Source organism: Fistularia commersonii, chromosome 8, assembly GCF_037954325.1.
Source record: "Fistularia commersonii isolate RoL2024-O1a breed Wild chromosome 8, RoL_Fcom_v1.0, whole genome shotgun sequence".
Classification (NCBI taxonomy): Eukaryota; Metazoa; Chordata; class Actinopteri; order Syngnathiformes; family Fistulariidae; genus Fistularia; species Fistularia commersonii.
In genome coordinates, this window is record NC_141291.1 from 13310281 (window position 1) to 13316475 (window position 6195).

A 6195-nucleotide genomic window follows, 5' to 3' on the forward strand; every position below is an offset into this window, starting at 1 on the left:
CCTGATAAACTGGAGAGAATATATTTTTGTAGCCACACACAGAGGTCTAGTTTTGCCTTTGTCTCTCTCAGGTGTGACTATTTTCTGTTTTGAGATCTGGTCTGGGCCTCTATCCAATCACTGCAGTGGTCAGGCATTTTCCAATGACGAAGTAGGTTCGGGAGTAATGGATACATTTAGCAGTAATAGTCCTTAATGGAAACAGCCTAATTACAACTGCAAATAACCACAAGCCTTCACAAAGGATTAAATATACAATAGGAGAAAAAAGGCAGGTATACATTTTCCAAATGATGAAAAAATGAAACATCTGCAGTTTGACAACACAGGTTAAAAAGTACTGGCATCGCCCCTGAGGAAGGGAGAAAAATGCTTTGTCACTTTAAATTTCACAGCACTCGGTTGAGCCACAAGGCAAGCGGTTTGGGTTTCAAAGTGTCTTTCTTCCAGGGACAAAACAAAAATAAATATTTGTTTTGTGGGTTATTGTATTTTAATATGGCACTGAGACAAGACTCAAATTAAATGCAGAAAAAAAAGGTCAGATGCAGCTGCTGGAATACAGGAACAGGATCTCTCTGTCCGACGTTCATGAATTGCCTATGACTTAATTTTCCTTTGAGGAAGATTTGTGATTTTGATTACTGCCCAGTTTTAATCTTCTGATTATGTTACTCAGATGCAGATTTTGTTGGAAATCGGACCCTCTTTTTGTCTGTGTTCCCTAGTTTCTATATAGATAGCAGGTCAAACTTCTTTAGACTCAAGCGGTGTATAAAAGAAAGGTCCAGACCGAAACTCTACACATCTTGCTGTGCAGATACTGTCAAATAAGAGCAGAGCTCCAATCAAATCCATATTTCTTGCAATATCATTGGCCACTATTGTTAATGGCAGGCCTCAGTTAGTGACAGGTATAGTGAAATGAGGCCGTAAGGGAGCACCGGTTGTGAGTGAAGGCCTGTAATCGTCACTCGTCGCCGAACTTTACCGCTGCCATTGGTTCGCCGCTCCAGCTTCTAAAATTGAATCTCAAGCTGTGTCCTATTTTGGTTTGAGGAACAGGTGATGTGGCCCATCATGTTCCCTTTCCTTCACACATACCCCATGGGGCTGTTAGTGAATGCAGTGACAACATAGTGTTCCAAGAAAAGGAGAAGGGGCAAAAAAAGGAGGGGGGGATGTATTAGCATGGATCAATACATCAATACCTGATCATTTGATGAGCACATTCTATTTCATAGTCAAAACATGGGTACATATAATATGGTCATTATATTTATATTATTTTTTTATGTTCCTGGCCCTAAATGCCGTGGACTTTTAAAGATTAAAAAGAATAATCCTCCCGATTGCAAATAGCAGCCTCTAAAATTATAAATCAAACATTTATCTCGAACCCCTTTAGTTAAATAGAATATAATTGCTATGATGTGATGGTAAACAGAGTAGCACAACCATCAAGCTAACTGTCGTGTGGATGCTCTGATTCTATTGTGTTTTTTAGCTACATGATTTTCTATATGTAACTTTTGAAATGACATTAGTAGATCGAAAACACACAATATCGCAGCAAGCACATTATTGAATAATGCTAAAAAAATTTGAAGACTTGCAAACATTTTTATACATATTTGTTAAATTGTGTGTGTGTGTGTGTGTGTGTGTGTGTGTGTGTGTGTGTGTGTGTGTTTCAATCGTGTTCAGCCATTTAAGCACAGGGGCAATATGATATGTATTTCAGATTGCTGCTTATCAATTTGAATATACATGACTGAGACTGAAAAAAAATCACAGTGTTTTTGTTTAGTATAAGTCCACCGATACCGAGCTGGAAAAAAAAGCCACCTTTTTTTTTAATTTGCGACAGCCCGCATGGTTGTGTTTATCATTGGATAGAAGTCCTGTTTCCCATGAGCGCTTCAATAAAAGACATTTGTCTCTACTTTTGTTTGGTAAAAATAAATCCTTGTTGGACAGCAAATGGTAATCAGACCAGCACTATTTAATTTGCTTTCAGCTTGCGTAGCGCAGCGCAGTCTGCCTCGCTTTGTTGGCATTTGTTGACAAATGCTTGACTGACTAGAAAATATCTCTCAAATTAGCCAAATCCTTTGTTCCCCATGTGCTCTAATAGAAAGTCACACAGCCTAAAAAAGGAAAATCTCGATGCAACAAGCAAAGTTAATTATGTTTAATTTTACCAGGTGATTTTATGGGAAAGTACATTTTATATATCTCTGATTTCGAGTTGGAAAACAAACAAGGAAATGTTCTGCGTCATTGTCAGACGCAGCCCACCTGGATTTCACCTCCCACTGCACCTGCTCTCCTGCTCCGACTCTGAACTTCAACCCGCCCACATTTACATGTAGGTCAGATCATATCCAAATGTCTCCGTCTGAACAGAGGAACCTTTAAAAGCATGCACCTCCTAGTGATTTTTGTTTTTTGTGTCGTCAGTTTGTATAAGCTACTCTGTCAACACACTAATGGAAACAAATAAATGCTGCAGTCCATAATACCGGCATCTCGAATTTGTTCATATAAATTAATTATTATCTAATATGAAATCTATTTTCCTACTCAAGACAATGCATTTGTTACTCATCCCGAGGCTGTTCCTGGCAAGTGTAAACATAAATATATTTTCCTTTAACTTAAATCAGAATGGGATTTTCAGAACTAATGTTGTGGTGCTGTGACAAAACAGTTGTTGTTTCCCTGGCACATTGTCTAAAAGTTTCCTATAATTTAGCAATTATTTCAACCATGTGGATGATTACGAACAGAGCAATCGATATGCACAGGCAAATTACTGTCCAATCTCAGATGCTTAGATTTGAATACCGTGCTTAACTACAAAGGCCGTGCTCAAGAAGCATCAATCACATGAGATCGGAAAATACGAGGACAAGAGCGCACGGCCAAAAGTTCCTGATCCCCGGTTTCTGGGTTACAGAGCAGCCCGTGGATTTAGTGCAAGTGAAGAGTTTTGCATTCTGCGTAATTATGAGGATAAATTTACAAACTTGCCAGGTAAAAGTTCTCCAAGATGCCAAGATGTGACATAGTGGGAGGAATAAATGCTGATGCTGTCGATTGAATATGGAGAACTGATCCATTTCTTTTAACCACAATGGAGACAATCTAGTACAGTGGCTGCTCTTTCCTGTGAAAGTGATCACATCTTTATGGCTCCCGTCACTGCTCCTTACAGATCTGTTTCCCAGAGGTATGTGATGGAGAGAGCCAAAGAGGGAGGAAGTTGGGTCCGCAGCCCCCGTGTTAACAATGGCTCTCCTCAGACCTCCGGCCCAGGCCCAGCCAGTCATGAAACACCACGGAGATGTTATTGACCTCAAGGTTAACTCTCCTCAGGTAAGCCCGGGAGATAATGGACAAAGAGCAGTTCTTTTACAGGTGGAGTGACACGGCATATCCATGCAGTGCAGCTCCTCTCGCATTGACAGATTTTCTAATTCACTGCAGATTCCCATAAAACTGGGTGGCCAGGTCCCGTGCTGGCCAACAGAGGACCCATTCATGCAGGGTGGGATAGAGGGCCTGGCCAAATTAACCTGGATTAATTTAAAAGAGCAAACGGTCCTTACATCTGAATAAAATGAAGATCAATAAATTAAATGTCCGGGTCAGAATGTCAAGTTGCAGCGATGATCGACCGAAATACAGAAAGCTCTGTTCTTTGGCTCGGATCGGGAGGGGAAAATGTCATATAGAGATCCCTAAATACTTTATTCCAAAGAAGGGAAGTGCTTCCATGCATCTCTCTTTACATGCTAGAGTTGCGCTCTTGTAAACACACCCGAGTCAGAGAAAATGCTCATTACTTGTCCCATTGGCCTTGGGATTAGTTACCGCAACAGAAAAGTCATGAAATAAACCGCTCGGATCTTTCAGCTTGTTTGCATGCCACAGCACGAACTACTATTCTAAAGTGTGATTTATGTGCGTTGAAAATTTCCAACGTTTTTTTTTTTCCCCTCGTATGTACCATTTGGTTGTTCTTTTCATCTCTGCTCCTTATAATGAAATAACTCCTTCTCCCTTTACAAAATTTATTTATTCAATGTCTTGAGTATCGTCAGGTTTCTCCCTCAGACAAGTGTCTGGTAAAATGTAATATATGCGGTAAAAAAAAAAAAACAAGTCAATCATGTTTCCATGGTGGAGACCTAAACCTGAACCACATCATGTCATTCACTGCATGATCAATTATCCAGTAGCGGTAGCTGTGTAAGGAGGCCATCTCATCATGCAGCCATTAATATCTAAACAGTGTCTGCCCGGAGATGACATACGCTACAATGGAAAGAAGACCAAAGAAATAGCCGAGTGGCCCGAAGGCCATCACGTGTTAGGAGATTGAAGAGACTTAAAAGACGCGGGGACCTGCATTAGCGGGACAACAGGGATCAAAATGGCACAAAAATTTTTGTTTCGTTTGAAGTGGTCATTTTCTACATGTTCTTTTTAAGAAATAGAAAAGAGATTTGCTCGTATTCTTCCAAATGTATTTTCTGTGTGTAATACATTTCCAGCACATGGAGCAATACTTAGGACGGTAAACATAGACAGAGACTCAATAAAGTTTATGATACTTAGTTTATTTATATATAAAACAACTGTTCCCCATCAAACAATTTTATAATGCCCAGAATGGCTTTTCAAATGAAATAGTGAGGCTTCTCAAACAGACCAACAGGATAGTCCTCAGATTAGCAGGGCTGTTTTCACAGTCCCCCTGGCAATCTGGGCCACAGGGAATATACCTGTACTGTGTCAGAAACCGAGCTAGAGTTACACAGTGGGACCAACCGGCCCAGATGTCCTGCACCAGAACACGATACAGAGGATCCAACGGGGGACTGGCCTGACTCCAGAGAGGTTGGCACTGGGCACAACTGGCCTCCTTTCCCCCTGTCAGACAAGGTTGAGTGTGTGTGTGTGTGTGTGTGTGTGTGTGTGTGTGTGTGTGTGTGTGTGTGTGTGTGTGTGTGTGCCAGGGAACTGTGGCTGCCGGCTCTACTGGCTTCCTATTAGTGTTTTTGAGGGCATGCAGTACTTTGTTAATTGCCTTGTCTACAGGTCTACCTCTAACCATGTCTTGTAAGTCTGGACAATGGCAGCACACAGATAGGACAAATATTAGCATTACTGGATTTGCAGTTTAACGGGAACAGGAAGCGAGTAGAAAGAAAATTAAACGGGTATCCCTTTTTGAACAGTGTGCATCGTGGGACACAAAAATAGATATATAAAAGCACCGTGTACTGATACACTCATTTACAGTTTACGTGTGGGAGTTTATTCTTTCGATACACTTCCTGCCTCTTGGTGCTACTTACCACTCCACAGATTGGAGGACTTTGACGCCAACAGCTGGCCTTACAGACAAAATATTTCACCCTGGTATTTGTCCTTCTTATTCAAAAAAGAATGATAGGCTTATGTTGAGCTAGCCTTGGTGAGCTGAATTGGATGGGTATTATTTTACTTGAGTATATCCATCCATACACACCATCCATCCCTCCAGCCAATCATCGTCTCAGAGAAATAGTTTACGCGCAAGCCCCAGACACAAGGTTTCTTTATCACGCCGTGGCTCCGGACCAAGAGTTCATTTTTCGCAGGCTTATCAAGATCATCCACGAGTTAACTGAAAATGTAAGAGAAACACAACTGTCATTTCATCCGGGCTGGACAGGAGCGTGACATCATTTGTGCCCGACGGAGGCTGGAAGCCGCCACATGCTCATGCTGCCACGCTGCGGTGCAAACGGTAGGAAAAGAGGAGACGAGAGACACATTACAATAGTGTTTAGCAACCATGAAAATGATCGTGCTGCCTGGTCTGCCACCCCTCTTTCATATGGCAGAGAAGCTAGAGGGTGTGTTCAACAAGCCAGCGAGACAGGAGGATGATTCTGGACTAAATCACTTGTGGGAAGGTGAAATGTGGCCAGCACAAGTCGGCCTAATCCGTGCCAGACATGTGCAGAACACCAGCGGGGCAGGTGCAAACAATTGAAGCAGCTGTCAGTGAGCTGCCGTGATCTCTTTTGATATCTTAATTGTTAGTCAATGCAAGAGCAATTTTGGCAACATTGCAGTCAGCCCCAGGACTTGCCCCACTCAGCTCCCATCTGTCAGGGACTTGTTGGGCTCTGTGGG